At 48.7% G+C, this 15,998-nt stretch overlaps 1 protein-coding gene and 1 pseudogene across 1 annotated transcript in view; both read right to left on the bottom strand.

Moving 5' to 3' along the window:
- The window catches only part of LOC131397039 (MHC class I-like protein MILL2), a 313,559-nt gene that overhangs the window by 277,347 nt on the left and 20,214 nt on the right, over positions 1-15,998 (bottom strand). The gene's annotated exons all lie outside the window — the stretch shown is intronic.
- LOC131397610 (insulin growth factor-like family member 1) lies at positions 315-1,952 on the bottom strand (annotated as a pseudogene).

Here is a 15,998-nt window from a genome sequence, read left to right as displayed (position 1 = left end):
CCCACAGACATTTCCGCAGCCAGAGCCAATGCTGTAGCTGGACCGGCCCTTGTGGTTCTTATTACGATCACAGGACGCACCTCAGCAACACCATCAGGGAACTTTGAGGAACAAGATTTATTATTCAGAGATCCTAGAGGGTACCAGTCACCCTACTTAGGACAGATTCAGGCTGAGTGTTAAAGAGGAGAAAGAATGAGAAGGGAGGATTGAGTCTGAGTATCTCCTGTCCCCAAATACCCACTCCACGTCCCAGATCTAAGTCCACACCTGGCCCCTCTTCCCAGGCTGATCCAGGAAGCAGAATCCAGCAGTCATCTGGTCATCGGGTCCTCTGTCAGCTGACACTGAAGAGAGAGACAGAGAGAGAGAGTGAGCAAGAGAGGGGTGGACAGAGATGGAGGGACGGACAGTACATGAGCAGAGAGTAGAAAAGAGAGACACAAGAAGGGCAGCAAAGAGGCTGAGAGAAATAAACACAAAGGGAGAGAGAAACCAGGAGAGAAAAGGGAGAGGTAGATGGAGTGGAGCAGGTGACAGGGCCAGGGGGCTGCATTAGGAACAGAAGAGGCATCCAGACCCTCCTGCTCCCCGGCAGCCCCCAATCCCATGGAGGGGACAGGACCTCACCTGTGACAAACCCTGTCATCCGGGGACGGGGCCCAGGAACAACTCTGGCCTTTCAGCTTCACCAGGAAGGACTCCTGGGGTCTAAGTGACTGGGGGCAGCACTGCTCGAAGCAGACCGTGAAGGTGCAGTTGCCACACTTCCGTATCCTGCCCACAGGCACCACAGCGTCGTCACAGCAACAGTGCTGCAAGAGGTCGTGGAACATGTCCCCACAGGTCACGTACGGCTGAGACAGCATCAGGTAAGCGCCCACGGGCGACGCTGGAAGAGCTGGAGCTGGTGTGACCAGGCACCAGGGCAGGGGCTCCCAGCCTGGTGCCCTCTGGGAGCCTCACCCCACCCCTGAGTGTCCCTCCTGGGCTCACCTGGGGCTCCGTGTGAGCAGAGGATGCAGAGAGCGGCCCAGACAGCTGTAGGAGGGCAGAGGGATGAGGTGGGGATGCTGCGGCAGCCAGGGGTCCACCTCGGGGAGCCCCACCTGGGGTAGGGGAAGGTCTGAGGGGGTGTCTGTCCTGTAGGAGGCACAGGGAAAGGCTAGGAGCAGTCCAGGGTGGAATCCAGTCACCTGTGTCCAGGTGTCTTGGGATTATGGGCCTGTGGAAGGTGAGGGGATACAGACAGGACTCTTGGAGGAAATGGGTTTAGGGTTCTGGAAAGTGTGAATATTTCCTGGGTGGGAGGAGTTCTGAGCAGGAGGCTCAGATACAGTCAGGCCATAACGGGGCTGAGCTGACACTGGTGTTGTCTTACATATCTGACTGACACTAAAATGTAGAAGATTACGAGGCAGCCCTGATGGCCTAGCAGTTAAAGTTCAGCTTGCTCTGCTTTGGTGGCCTGGGTTCAGTTCCTGGGCGCAGAACCACATCACTCCTCTGACAGTAGCCATGCTGTGGAGGCTACTCACATAGAAGAGCTAGAAGGACTTACACCTAGAACACACAACTGTGTACTGGGGCTTTGGGGAGGAGAAAAATGAGAGAGAGGGAGATTGACAACAGAGGTTACCTCATGGTGAATTTTTCCCAGCAAGAATTGAAAAAAACATAGATTAAAAAGTAATGTAGAAGATTAGATTTGGAGTGGGAACACAGGACATGTATGGTATTGGGTGTGAGTTTGGAAATTGAATCAGGGATGTGGATGGGGCTGATCTTGGGATGTGGAATGGGTATGGCTATGATGGAGACATTTGTAGGGCATGGGGCCAGGGAGGAGGATTATGTTGAGGTAAGGATGGGGTGGTGGCTGAGACTGGAGATGGGCTTCGTGGGAATTGGGGTGGGTCCTCCTTACCCAGGATTCAGCATCGGGGAGCCATGGCTCTGGGCGCCTGCAGTGGAGTGGAGAGGGGATCAGCAGATCTCAGCAGCTGCTTTTATTTCTCCTGAAAACCTGGTGATGTCATCAGATCCCCTGCCTGGCCTGCAGAGACACGCTGGGCCCTGGGGCAGGAGCAGGTGCCCCGCCACAAACCTCTCCCCCAAATGTCTCCCTCTCATGCCCAGCATGATGGCCTCATTCCCACTCCCCTGGAATCCTAACCCCTCACATCCTCCCGGGGGGCCTGTCAGCTCCCTGAACTCACAACCCCAGCCCAGGGCTCACTAAAGGGCAGCTCACAGCATTCAGGTGAGAGACTAGTTTTACACAATGGAAAATTCCAAGTTGAACAAGATTGAGGAACAGGGGAATGTGTGGGGAGGACGCTGAGGTGGCTCCTGAATGAACATGAACAAGGCCCTGGAGGACCCCTGGGACCCACAGCCCCCAGGGCGCTCTCCCCACCTCCTTCTCTGTCTCTCCAGTGATGGTCATTTCCTCAGGAGCACCTGTCCACTTAGCACCTCGTGTGCCCCAGGCTTTGTGTCAGACACGGGGGAGGCGTGGGGAGCAGAACACTCAGAAGTCACAATTTTCACTGAGTTCATGAAAGAGAGAGAGAGAATGGTAAGATAATCCATTTGAGTTTGGTTGTTGTGGTCAAGGTCATTGTCAATATTACTCGTCTGTGAAGTTCTGTAGGAGAAATTCCACCACCATCAGTACGATCTAAAGGCTTTATCCTTAACGTGGGTGTTCAGAGGGAGATGGATGGAATTTCCCCTGAGAAGAGCCGTCTTGGGGTCTGGATATGAAGACAGAAGGTGAAGGATCCCCTTCCCTGAGGGACACTGTAGGGTCAGTTCTGTGGGTCCAGGTCACCCCGTGCCATCAGGACGGGGAGACACCTCGCCCAGATCCTGCAGGACTCCACCCCTCAGGGTCACAGAGACCACCCGTGCATGGACAAGTTTCTCCACAGGGCCTGGAAAGGGCGACCTCTCCCTCATGTCAGCAGCTGTGTCCCTCTACCCCCTCCCTGTTTGGAAAGATCCTGCCTTCTGCGTCTGTGCTCCCCTGCGGGAGCCTCTGCACTCGCTCCCCAGACTCCCCTCCACCTGGAGCCCAGGCCCAGACTCAGCTCCTCCATGACATGCACCCGTCCCAGACAGAAACCAGTGCGAGGACCCAGTAAAAGAGGAACGGAGCGTGTCCTTTACTGTGAGGGGGGAACCGCCTCAGTGTCCAGACCCAGCAGATGTGGGGATTCAGGGAAACATCCAGGTCAGCTCAGGGGTGTCCTCGGTGCAAGTGCTGGTCTCTCCCAGTTGGGGACAGGGGTGTCATCACAGCCCAGCTCTGAGGTTGTGTCGGGGTGGGCGCTGGTGCCCGCATGCCGGGCTTCCCAGAGTGAAACTGGGGAAGTGAGTTTGCCTCTCCAAGCCTCAGTTTCCTTCCCTTTGAAATGGAGACAACCAGGCCCAGCTGACCTATTGTCTTTTGGTCTAACAGAAATGACACAGTGAAGGGCCTGGCATTAAATAGTAGCTGAGGATGAGCTGTGTGCCCAGCCCTCTGCTACATGACCCTGAGGACACAGTGATGACTCAGTAGCAGTTCCTGTCCCATCATTGGGGGTCACAGACTGTCCTCAGACCATGATGGCTCAGGGAGGTCAGGTTTGGGTTCAGAAAACCCAAGAGCTGTGGGAGCCTGAGAGAGGGGTCATCACTTGTCTCGGGAGTTCAAGGAGAGCTTCCTGGAGGAAGGAATGTCTGAGCTAAGAGAGGGTGGAGGGCAGGGCAGAGAGAGGGGGCTGGAGGGGGGTGGCAGGGTCAGTCCCTTCTGAGCCTCGGGGAGGACTCAGGACTTCATCTGCAGTGCACTGGGCACCATGGCCGGGTCCCAACCAGGGGAGGAGAGTTGAGATTTGTGTCTGTGAACATCCCTGTATCTGTGAGCTTTGAGGAGGGTGGACAGGAGAGTTGAGCCTGGAGTAGCAGACCAGAGAAGATCCTGCCATAGCAGAAATCCTTGCGCAATTACCAGAGTCCCAAATGTCCCCTTTCTCCCATGGGGCAGGGGGACAGCAGCTCCCCTCCCAGCCCCACATCTCCCCTGTGTTCTGGCCTCCCTTCTCTTGCAGCTGCACAGCAGAGCAGTGTTTCGCAGACTGTGGATTGCATCATTTTAACAGGTTATAGACTCACTTGAGTTGGTCATAAACTACGTTATTTTTTTAATTGAAAAATATAGATTAAGAAAGGGATTAGTATATGCTGCGCAGAATCTTGTCAAATCTTGCTTACAGAAACTTTGCTTCCAGAATGTTGGAGGCCACGTAATGATGTACTACTTGTCTATTGCTCAGTAAACTCATGAATAGGGGCGCTCCAGGGAAGGGCTTGTCCGCTCTTTGCTGACTGCTACAGACTCAGCTGCCTCATCATGTTTTCCAGTTGGGCTCATCTCTCACGACTTTGATTCCGTTCATTTTCTGGGATGGCTCCGGGTAGGCCAGGACACAGGCCTGGTTGCCTCTGACAAAATCTGTGTGACAGTAGATGCCTGGACACCAGCTAGGGTGAGGGAGAAAGCATATGCCCCAGGGCAGGGTTGCAGCCACGTCTCTCAAGGGAACTGAGTGAGCAAAGGGCAGGAAGGTAGAGGAAGATCAGGACAGGGCAGGGGGGTCTGTGCTGATGGGAGGGCTGTGGCTGCTCCTGAGATGCGTGGACACAGAGCCACTAATTCACTGGGTCCTGACCAGTGGAGTGTCCAGCCACTGAGAGACACTGTGGGACCTCACTGTCTGGGGACAGCTCTGCCTTCTGTGTGAGATCCTGGATCGTGAGGCAGGACCTGGCCTGTGCTGGTTGAAGCCGTCATTCAGTGTTGGGACTCTGCTTATCCTGATGGCTAAAGAAGGTTCTGGCTCTCTTGGCAGTAAGTCTAAGATCCCCAACAGTCATTTGTTTTATTCTCTCATCCTGTTCCCTGGATCCAAGCAAGACACTGACCCAAGGTCCTACTGCGGGTCAGTGACACAGGCTGGAGCAGAGCCCAGGACTCCTGAATCCCAGCCCAGGGGCCTCTGAACCCCCCTGGTCCAACGCCTCCAGGAAGGACAACAGGCTCTGTTCTCAGTCTCCCCTTAAGAAGACCTGGGTCCACGTTCCAACGGCTCCTGGTCGGGGCTGGCAGAGCTGGGCTCCTGGATGGGAAACCCTGGAGGACACTGGCATTTTCTGCTCTTGCCGGATTCCCCACTGGCTTCTGCTTTTTCCCAGGAATAAATTGGCTGACTATTCCTCCTGTCAGCGTCTGGGTGTTATTTATATCTGGTCACAGGGAGCCCCTCCCGGGGAACAGGCAGGAATTTGGTGGAACTCCCCATTTTTAGGAAGAATGTCAGGTATGTGGGGTATCCCTGAGGAGGAGGGCTGTGCCGCCCCAGTGCCACAGGGCCTTCCTCCAATGTCTGAGTGGGTGGGGTGGGCTCTTTGCTCCACCTGTGGACTTCAGGCCTGCAGGCTGGTCCCTGCTCCATGCAACAGGCCAGTGCATGCCAACCCCTGATGGTCAGGCCAAATCCCTCCCTGCTTCACATGCTCTGCAGCAGCCTCAGCAGCAAAACCTTCAGAAAAAAAAGCACTCCAACTACTATAAGTAATAGGAGCTTTAGTACAGGGACGGGGGTCTGTCCAACTCGGTGGCAGGGCTGCATTGCAGAATCCACGCCAGGACCCCAGAAACGACCCGCATCACCACCTCTGGACCGCGAACTGACGTGGCTGCGGGGCCGCCAACAGAAATCATTCAAGAGGATCCCCGTCCCATGAAAGGGGCTCCCGAGCCACGAACTCAGCAGCGCCCCAAGTATCTTGGCGGGGATAGTGGCCGCAGCCACTGAATACTGACACCAATAAGGTGACAGCAGTAGAAACAGCAGCCCACGCTGCCGCAGCTGCGCGCGCGCGAGTTCTGCTGGGGGCGTCTGCGCACTGTAGAGTTTGAGCCTCACTCCAATCTTTGACTTGTCTCCTACTGCCATCTAGCGTTGACTGCTGGGATGTCTGCCCCAAACCGGGGAGGATGGTGGGAAACGTTTTGAGACAAGGTGTAAAAGTTACACAGTGCTATGATGGGTGCACTACAAATGCGCCTTTGACACCATGATTAAATGATATTATAAATTCTATAATATTATTGTCACAAGGCCACTGGGTAGAGCCCTAGTCTACTCCATAGTCACTGTGTACAGTCTACACCACATGACTCATCACAGGAAGAACAAAATGTGGGCTCGATCTGACCAACGATGGTTTGGACCTTTAAGCTTTCATCTGAACCGAGGGGTTGCCACTTGCCTCCTCTTTCAGAAACATAAACTTGGGAAAACTGTAAAGGTGGGGCAAGGAAGGGAAGCAGTGGCCCTTGGACCCTTCCTTCACCCCCTAATAGACCTCATCTAATCACCGAGGGCACGAGTCTGCCAACACGTGCTCACTCTCACATGCGTGATTGCTAAACAGTTAGAGGCCTTCCCCTGCCGAAATACCTCAGCAACCTCAGTTGCCAAGGATTTTCTAGAACAAATCTTCCCCATGTGGGGAATCCGCCCTACCATTTCTAGTGAGGGAGGATCACATTTCAGTGGCAAAATTACACAGGAAATCACAAGGGCAACATGCCTTAGTCAAAGACTTCACTGCCCTCGCCATCCTCAACCATCAGGCACTGTGGAAAGAGCCAACGGGATCCTCCAGTCCAAGCTGGCTACACTGTCTGAAGAACTGGACTTACCATGGCCACAGGTGTTGCCCATCACTCTTATGACTCTGAGACCCTCTCCCCTATCAACTCATAGACTGTCTCCCTTTGAAATCACTACAGGAGGACTTATGAGAATGCCCCACTCATCCTGGCTAACAGAGAATTCCAATTTCACCCAGTCTGACATCCTCAGATACTGTCAGGGATTAATTAAATGCACACAGTCCTAAAATCAAAAAGTCCACCGCCTTTCCCCTCCAGCTCCCCGATCAGCCTTTACAGAATTAGCAAGTAGGAGATCAGGTATTTTGGAAACATCATCATTGGAAAAGTAACCTTGAACCTCAATGGAAAGTACCTTTTACTGTTTTGCTCATTGCTAACACTGATGTCAAATTACAGGGTATTCAACCTTGGATCCATGTCTCACAGCTAGAAAAATAAAAACACTATTCAGACTGGAAGAACACTCCAACCAGAGATCTCAAAATGAGGTCCTATCAAGACCCTTCAGAAGCAGAAAGATCTCAAATAAACAAGCTAACTTTAGCCTGTTCCCACACCTCAAGGAACCAGAAAAAGAGGAAGAAACTAAGCCCAACATCAGCAGAAGGAAGAAAATAATAAAGATCAGAGCAGAAACAAATAAAATAGAGACCAGAAAACAATAGAAAAGCTCAACGAAACTAATGCCTGTTTTTCTTAAAATATAAACAACTTTGACAAATCTTTGGCTAGACTAACTTCGAAAAAACGAGAGACGACTCATAAATGAAATCAGAAATGAAAGAAGAGACATTATAACTGATATCACAGAAATACAGAGGACCATAAGAGACTACCATGAACAATTATACACCAACAAATTAGATAACCTAGAAGAAATGGATAAATTTCTAGAAACATACAACCTACCAAGACTGAATCAGGAAGAAATAGAAATACTGACCAGACAAATAACAAGTGAGGAGATTGAATCAGTAATCAAAAGCCTCCCAACAAAGAAAAGCCCAGGACCAGATGGCTTCACTGGTGAATTCTACCAAACATGTAAAGAAGAATTAATGCCAACTCTTCTCTAACTCTTCCAGAAAATTGAAGAGGAGGGAACATTCCCAAACTCATTTTACGAGGCCAGCATTACCCTGAGAGGAAAGCCACATGAGGACACTACAAGAAAAGAAAACTACAGGCCAATGTCTCTGATGAATGTTGATGAAAAAATTCTCCACGAAATACGTGCAAACTGAATTCACAGCACGTTTAAAGTGTCATACACCATGATCAAGTGGGATTTATCGCTAGGATGCAAGGATGGTTCAAATCCAGCCACACCTGAATCAAATCCCCTCTGGGGAGGGAAATTCTGGGGAGGAGCGGCTTGAAGTGGGACCCACATCCACCTCCCCAGCCCTGCACTGAGCCTCCCTCCCTGGGTTTGTCCTTCCCTGGTCACACCCAACTGTGTCTGGGTGCAGGACTCTGTAGTGTCTGCACATAGGGCACCTTCAAAATTGTGAGAGCAGTGAAGACTGTTTTCTCCCCACTTAATTTTATTTCAAAAGCAATTTTATGTCAAATTTGGAAAGGAAAGAAAGGTGTCTCCGGGATTCCTTGAATTGGGTCTTTCTGGACAAGCCTCAGAAAAATGAGCCTCTTCCTCTTCCGTGTTCTGTTCTAGCCCACTGGAAATGCTGGAGGTGCGGGGATGGTGCAAAATGAGTGACCCAAACTGAAATGGTCCTTGCTTGAGAGCTCAACTATCCCCAGTGTTCTTCGGTACCCCCTCCCCCAATGCTGACTCCAGGAGGGCCCTGGATAGTCACCCCCTTCTTCTGAGGGAAAGTCAGAGCCTCAAGGCTTGTCCTCTGACATTTCTTCTCCCCCTTATGGTACTAAATCCAAAAACCATGATTTTCTAGAATCCCTTAGGCCTTATGCCTTTCTGGTCTCCTCAAAGTCAAACCTCCTTTGGAGCCAAATAATTCCTGCGTCATGAGAGTCCCAAACCCTCCCCTCCACCCCAAACATCACTATGTATTGGCTAGTGGGGCCAAGTGGTCTTGAGAGGGAGCAGGAAACTCTGAACTCTGACTTGTTTGGGATCTGGTGTTGTAGAAATGGGGAGAGGCTTGTTGCAAGGCTGCTTGGACTGCAGGAGAGGGTGTGGGGAATCAGCAGGGAGCGTGGTCAATGTTGTGAGCCTCGGCACTAGAGGGCTGGGAAGGTTCTGTGATAGGCTGATTGCAGATATGGTTCTGATTATTTGCCTCCTTATTCACATCCATTGCCAGGTGCCTTTGCATCTCTTCCCATCAAGATTTGCTGCCCATCACCCCGCCTCCTTGAATCACAGCTGTCTTGGTGATTTTGTGGCCCAGAGGACAACTGGAGTGTCATGTGCCAGTTCCAAGGGTAGACTTCACTCAAGGGACCTTGGGGCTTCCATTTCCTCTATCAGCAAACTGAAATAACGTGGACGCTCTCTGGCCAGCCTGTTGGACGGTGAGAGACCACATGGAGGAGAGCCCTATTCTCCCAGCTGAGGACATCCCAAAAAGCCTACTGCCAGGCAACTGAGGACACGTGAATGAGTTCTTTATAGATGAGCCAGCACTCAGCCCACCCACCAGCTAAGTGCAGACGTGTAGGTGACCCCTTCCAAGGGCAACTGAGCCTGGCCCAGATCAGCAAACCACACACATGACCTGTAGACCAGCATTCGTATAGTGGTTGTTTCATGCTGGTGACAATGGGGGTAGTTAATTCTGCAGCACCAGCAAACAACACATGAGTTTAATGTGGGGTGATAGACCTTGAGGTCCCAGCAGAGCTCCCTGATTTCAGCCCAATCGGCACTTATTCAGATTCTCACTCAGATCTTACTCTGACAACCCAGGGCATGTTCGTTAGACATTTCCTGGGGCCTCTGCACCTTAGTGGGGAGACTTCTCAGTTGCCTCCATCCTCACACAATGAGGTGTCACCTGCCCCAGGATGAACGGGGCTCTGTCCTTGGTCCTGACCATGTGTCTCCATTGGTGAGCTAGGAAGCAGATGAGATTTCACGTAAGGTCAAGAGACTGTGGAGGTCAGAAGACATGCAAAGAGTGAGGTGCTTTTCACCAGTCAAGACTGTCCACTACTGGCTCCACTTTTAGGTGGTCAGTGTTTGGATGACAAAGTTGCTTGTCCATCCACATTGCCAGAACCATCGTACAAAAGGTCTTTCACAGCCTCAGGTTCACACAGGACAGAAATTCCAACTCAGACCCTGTGTAGACTCTGTGCTGGGTCAGCTGTGATCCTCTGCCTCCAAACTTCAGTCTTAACCTAGGAAGTCGCTCTGCATTCATTCACTTCTTTATTGATTCTCCTTGAGGTCTTGTGAATGCTCAGTTTTTCATGACAGAGTTCTAAATATAGTTTCACTTTTTTTATAGCAAAAGATATATGATTTTCTGGGATACTTTCTATTTGATAATAGTGAGATTAGGGACAGCTATACAAGTTCACTATGGAAAGACTGACTTTCTCTGACCTAGAGTTTGTGGTTCTGGGAGCAGCAGGAAAGACGGCTCTTCCAGGACTTTTTAGAAGAAAACTGTGACATTTTAGGAAAAAAACGGTGACATCACCTAAAAATCATTTTAAGTGATTAATAAGATGGTGGGTGGTTCTGTATTCAGGGGGTGTTTGATAAAAAGGACTGGGTGCTAGAAATCCTCTGTCCAGGGCTTGAGAAAAGGGGGAAAACTTTGAGAATGCGTGTGGAGGGTTCAGAAGCCATGGAACAGTTCTAAGTCTGGTACCACCTAGATGTCCACTCCAGGGACCAGCCCCACTGTTGCCATGGTCACAGTCACCGATCACAGAAGACTGTAGGAGTCAAGTTCTGACTCTGACTGCACACATATCCTGGTTTCAAATCCCAGCTCTGCCAGGGACTAACAGGGTGATCTGGGTGAATTTGTGTCACTTCTTTTACTGTGTGTGCCTCAGTTTCCCTGGTCATCAGGAAGGGATCTTTATAGTCTCAGACTCATGGGATTTTAGAAAAGATGGAAAGGATGGATGTATATAAAGTACTGAGAACAGGGCCAGGCACCAACAAGTGCTCAGAGGTATTATTATTGTCCTTCCAGGTCTTCAGCCCTGAGAGATTGAACCCCCTGACTCCACACATCTCTTGACTGTCCTCACCTCACCCACGTCTCAGTGCCTCTCTCTGTCCCACCATGTGATCATCTGCTCTCTGCTTCTGGGCCTTTGCACCTGCTGTTCCTCTTGACTGAAATTCTCTCCCTCCTGTGTCACACCAAGGATGCTTCTGTATCAATGTCCCCTTCTCCATAGGACCTTCCTGGACACAGCATCCACCTACATCCAATGGTCATTTTCTATTTCCACACAAAAGAAAAGAAAAGAAAAGAAAAAACTTCTAGTACTTTACACAAATATAGATTGATTGCAATAGATCTATCCCTCAGTCCGGATTGTGAAACCTGTGAGGATAGGAGTCAGGTGTGTTGTCTTGGACAACACATTCTCCCCAGCCCTGGCCTCTGCTTCTCTTGCTCTGCGTCTCCTGCATCCTCATTTCCCCCAGAGCCTCCCCTCCTGCAGGGACAGGGACCACACTGTTCCTGCTCGTCATTTTCAGGCCAGGGGCAACTTCTATGGGTGTAACTTCCCACTATGTCTGCTCTTTAAAAATTACTGAGGTTCTGTATTAGTAGTGTTCTGTCTCACAAAATATACTATGTCCCTGGGGTTGCCAGTGGAATGCACTGACATTCCAGTAGTGGGACTTAGGTTAACAAACAGCCAAGGTTACCTAATGACTCAAGAGGATTTTTGGTGAAATCTTCTAGGTCATCATCTGCCTGTGTTCCTCAGCACTACAGTTCACTGCTCGTTGTGTTTCTATGTCCCTCTGGGAGAGGGAGTTGGAACCTCTCTTTGCACAGACCACATGGTGGTCAGAGTGAAGGTCACCTGGGCCTGTGCACAATGTGGCCACTGCAGAGACATGTCCCCAAGGAAAGGGACACTCAGTCATTGCAGCATCCACACATCGTAGATCTTCCACCTTTGTCTAGTATCTGATTGGAAATTCTCCATTCACATTCGGAGGCAAGATTACTCCTGTATGTGGGGTGCTTCTCTGTCATGTGTGCTGGAGAGTTTCCACTTGTATTTTTTACTAAAAAAAATTTAATTGGGGAGTGATGTCAGCATCATGGCGGAGTGAGCTTCTCCCATTTACTGTCCCCCTCTGAGACACAACAAAAAGGACATTCATATTCCAACAGAAGCTATTCACACAACACAGGGGACGTCTGAGGCACACAGGCAGCCGTACACCCAAGGACTGAGGTGCTAGAATCCCCAGAGGAAGTGGAAGGAGGTAAGAGGAGCTCCCTTCCTTCCCCAAGGACTGTGACCCAGAGACTGAGACCACACGGGTCTCAGAGAGGGCAGAGGGGCTGCTCACTGCGTGAAAATCGGTGCTCTCCAAGACCCCTCACAGCCTGAGGGGAATCCATCTATACAGGGAGAGGAACTGCTGCGAGGGTACTTTTGACAAGCTAGCCCCTCAGGAGAGCAGAGAGGGGCAGCGAGGCAAGAGACTTCTGAGATCTGGGAGGTGAAAGTAAGCGCCACTCCACCACCAGGCCCGCCCACACTGTGCTTCAGCACAGCAGCGCTTCACGTCAGCACCGCCCCCAGAGGCAGCGGCCCCCATGCACCCTGGTCCCACGAGTGCCACAGCATGGCTGCGCCCCCATACCTGACGCAGCGGCAGCTCAGGCCCCACCACACCACAGCCCAAGCTGCCCTGCGTCCTCCGCACCATGGCCCCAGCTCCTTTGGCTCGATTGTGCCTGGGCCCCAGCTTCATCAGCTTGACCATGCCCTGGTCCCAGCTCCTTTGGCCCCCTGGCTCCAGCTGCTTTGGTTTGGTTGCAGTCAGGCTCCAGTTGACTTGGTGCCCGCAACTTCCGCCTAGCCACACTCCAGTCCCTGCTTCTTCAGCCCAGCCGTGCTTCAGCTGCAGCTGCTTCAACCCACCCACACCCGAACCACAGCTGCTTCAGCCTAGCTGCGCTCCAGTCCCAGCTGTTCCCACATTCCAGCTCCAGCTGTTCCAACACTTCACCCCCAGCAGCCTCCACTCAGCCATGCTTCAGATCAGTTGTGCTTCAGCTCAGCCATACCTCAGCTCAGCCAGGGGCCGAGCAGAGCACCTGCGGATCAAGGCAGGCCAGAATACACAGCCCTTGATGCCCACCCAGTGGTGGCAAGAGGAAACTGCAACCATATATTTTCATTATGAGGAAAAATAAGCCAACACCAACAGGCACTATACAAAATATATTAAATCTCCAGACCAAAAGGATAATGACAAGTGCCCAGAAGTCAACCCAGAAAGCACAGACATGTATAACCTTAGTGACAGGGAATTCAAAATAGCCATCATAAAAAAGCTTAATGAAATACAAGAAAACACAGATAGACAATTCAATGAAATCAAGAGTTTCTTCACAAAAGAGATTGAAACTATAAAGAAAAACCAACCAGAAATCTTAGAGATGAAAAACACAATAGAGGAGATAAAGGCAAATCTGGAAGCCTTAAGCATTGGGGATGACAATATGGAGGAAAGAATTAGCAATATTGAGGACAGCAATGCAGAAATGCTCCAGATGGAGGAGGAAAGAGAACTAAGACTAAAAAGAAATGAAGAAACTCTCTGAGACATATCTGACTCAAGTAGGAAATCCAACATAAGGATTATAGGTATTCCAGAGGGAGAAGAGAAACAAAACGTAGCAGAGAACTTTTTCAAAGAAATAATAGCTGAGAATTCCCAAACCTGGGGAAGGAGCTGGAAATACCAGTGAATGAAATCAATAGATCTCCTAAATATGTCAACATGTAGAGACCCTCTCCAAGACATATAGTAGTAAAGCTGGCAAAAGTCAATGACAAAGAAAAATTATTAAGGGCAGCTAGACAAAAATAATAACGTACAAAGGATTTACCATTAGGGTCTCAGCCGATTTCTTGATAGAAACTTTACAGGCTAGGAGAGAGTGGAATGACATATTCGAAATTCTGAAGGACAAAAACTTTCAGCCAAGAATACTCTATCCAGCAAACATATCCTTCAGATATGATGGAGAAATAATAACTATCCCAGATAAACAAAAGCTAAGGGAGTTCATTGCCATAAGACCCCCACTACAAGAAGTGCTCAAGGAGGCCCTCATGCCTGAGGAAGAAAAGAGAAAAGGGATTCAGTTTTGAACAAGGAGGAAAATGGGTCAACAAAACCAGAAAAATTGCAGGTCTCTATCAGAATAGATTAGTAGACACATAATTATAAAACCAAAGGTCAAGGGAAGGTAAGCACCAAGAATAAATATAACCTCATCATGTTAAACACAAACTCACAACACAAGAAGGAATAAGATGTGATAACAATAACTTAGAAGGGGAAGAGTAAAGGGATTGAATCAACTTAGTCTAAGAGAATAAGAGGCCATCAAAAAATGGGATTTTTTATACAAACCTCATGGTAACCACTAACTAAATAATCAGAACAGAATCACATATGATAAAGACAGAGAAAACTAAGAGAACCACCATACAGAACTACCAAACTGAATTGGTAGTCCGAAACACACAGGATGAGAAACAAAGGAAATGCAAAAGAACCAGAAAAAGAGTGATAAAATAACAACAATAAGCCCTCATATATCAATAATTACCCTAATTGTAAATGGACTGAACACTCCAATCAAAAGACACAGAGTAGTGGGATGAATTAAAAAATAAGACCCAGCAATATGCTGCATCCAGGAAACACATCTCAGCTCACAAGGCAAACACAGGCTCAGAGTGAAAGGATGGAAGACAATACTCCAGGATAATGGCAAACAAAAGAAAGCAGGTGTTGCCATGCTTATATCAGACAAAGTTGACTTCAAGATAAAACAGGTAATGAGAGACAAAGAGGGGCTAATATATAACGATAAAAGGGACACTACACCAAGAAGACATATTACTTTTAAATATATATGCACCCAACACAGGAGCACCAATGCACATAAAACAACTATTAACAAACCTAAAAGGAGATATTAACAACAACACAATAATAGCAGAGCATCTTAACACCCCACTGTCCTCAATGGATAGATCATCCAGACAGAAAATCAATAAGGGAATAATGGACTTAAACGAAAAACTTGAGGGGATGGACTTAATATGTATATATAGAGCACTCCATCCGACACAGCAGATTACACATTCTTCTCAAGCGTGCATGCGTCATTCTCAAGAATAGACTGTATGTTGGGAAACAAGGCATGCTTATATAAATTTAAGAAGATTGAAATCATAACAAGCATCTTTTCTGATCATAATGCCATCATGCCAGAAATCAACTAGGAGAAAAAAAACCCAGGAAAGTTACACAGCTGTGGCGACTCAACAACGTGCTACTAAACAACGAATGGATCATTGATGAAATCAAAGTATATCTGGAGACAAATGAAAATGAAAATACACCGTACCAGCTCATATGGGATGAAACAAAAGCGGTCCTGAGAGGGAAACTCATAGCAATACAGGCCCACCTTAACAAACAAGAAAAAGCCCAAATAAGCAACCTCAAACTACGCCTAACAGAATTAGAAAAAGGAGAACAAACAAAGCCCAAAGTCAGCAGAAGGAGTAAAATAATAAAAATCAGAGCAGAAATAAATGAAATTGAAATCAAAAAACAGTAGAAAGGATCAATGAGACAAAGAGTTGGTTCTTTGAGAAGACAAACAAATTTGAACAAACCCTTAGCCAGACTCACCACGAAAAAAAGAGAGAAGGCTCAGATAAATAAAATTAGAAATGAGAAAGGAGAAATTAGAGCAGATATCACAGAAATACAAAAGATTATGAGAGAATACTATGAAAAACCATATGCCAACAAATTGGACAATCTAGAAGAAACGGATAAATTCTTAGACTCATACAACCTCCCAAAACTGAACCAAGAAGAAATAGAGAACCCGAATAGACCAATCACAGTAAAGAGATTGAAACAGTAATCAAAAAACCTCCCAAAAAATAAGAGTCCAGGACCACATGGCTTCTCTGGAGAATTTTACCAAATATTCAAAGAAGTTTTAACACCTATACTTCTCAAACTATTCCAAAAAATGGAGGAAGGTGGAACACTTATCACATTTCATGAGGCCAA

This window comes from Diceros bicornis, chromosome 34 (genome assembly GCF_020826845.1).
Source record: "Diceros bicornis minor isolate mBicDic1 chromosome 34, mDicBic1.mat.cur, whole genome shotgun sequence".
Taxonomy (NCBI): domain Eukaryota; kingdom Metazoa; phylum Chordata; class Mammalia; order Perissodactyla; family Rhinocerotidae; genus Diceros; species Diceros bicornis.
This window is presented reverse-complemented; position numbering and strand designations above follow the sequence as displayed.